A 1,253-nucleotide genomic window follows, 5' to 3' on the forward strand; every position below is an offset into this window, starting at 1 on the left:
TGTGGCCCCTCCCTCTGCGGAGCACAGGCTCCGGACGCGCAGGCTCAGCGGCCATGGCGGCACGTGGGATCTTCCCGGACCAGGGCACGAACCCGCGTCGCCTGCATCGGTAGGCAGACCCCTCAACCACTGCGCCACCAGGGAAGCCCTGAAAATACGATCAATAATATAGCAAAGTCCAGTGTTGTTTACTGTGTGTCCCAAAGCGGGTTGTTTAAACTCCTAGGCTACTAATTTCTCCATCTATAAATGGGTAAATCAAATATCTGCTTTCATCTAAACCAAAACTGTTTTCCGAAGTGAAATCTGCTTGAAATTGCGTTGGGTTCCTCTGGGTATTTTCTGTTTGAATTTATGACTTGACTTAAAGTATTTCCATACCTGCCAACATTGAAACTTTGAGCTCTCAATAAGATGAGACAGTTTCATTCATTTTGGGGGGTAGATGCAGAATGTGTCTCGAAATCTGTCTTTAGCGATCATGGAGAAGGTCGTGCTTTCCGGGCATGAACACTTCTTATAAAGCATCTGCTCCCGTTAGCGACTTTGTCTAAGGCTTTATGTTTCTGCAAGACAGTCGTGCCTATTGTTATGGGAACATGACACTTTCTGCTCATTTCAACTCTTGCATTTGGGATCCTCCATCCTGTCCCAGACAACCCTGAAAATTACAACTCGACACCAGCACGTAGCTTCGGAGGCATTGCCTCCGTGCACTGACAGAGTTTTTCTCTTGGAAACAGCGTCTTGTTCAGAGTGGTCAGTGGAGGACAGAGGATGCTGTCCTCTTTCTTGATAGGTGACATGTCCAGGCAGCAGTAAATGCAGATGCTCTGAGCTCCACAGGCCCAGAGGTCTGTTAATGCAGCCTGATTCTCAAGGCAAACCATGACCAAAATAGGAAGCGAGGAAGAGTTTCGATCCATTTTAGAATGGGGATGTGCCGTGTTGATCTATCACAACCTAAGCTCTTTTAGAAGAGATGGATATTTTTGCTTCTAAGAGATGAGAGAATTTTAAAATGTTTTATTTACTTTTTTTAAGGAAAATATTCCCAACGTAGAGCGTAACAGATTTTCTTTTTTTTTTTAACATCTTTACTGGAGTATAATTGCTTTACAATGGTGTGTTAGTTTCTGCTTTATAACAAAGTGAATCCACTATACGTATACATACATCCCCGTATCTCCTCCCTCTTGTGTCTCCCTCCAACCCTCCCTACTTAACAGATATTTTAACTGATTTTTATTGAG

The sequence above is a fragment of the Phocoena phocoena genome, chromosome X (genome assembly GCF_963924675.1).
Source record: "Phocoena phocoena chromosome X, mPhoPho1.1, whole genome shotgun sequence".
In the NCBI taxonomy this organism is placed as follows: domain Eukaryota; kingdom Metazoa; phylum Chordata; class Mammalia; order Artiodactyla; family Phocoenidae; genus Phocoena; species Phocoena phocoena.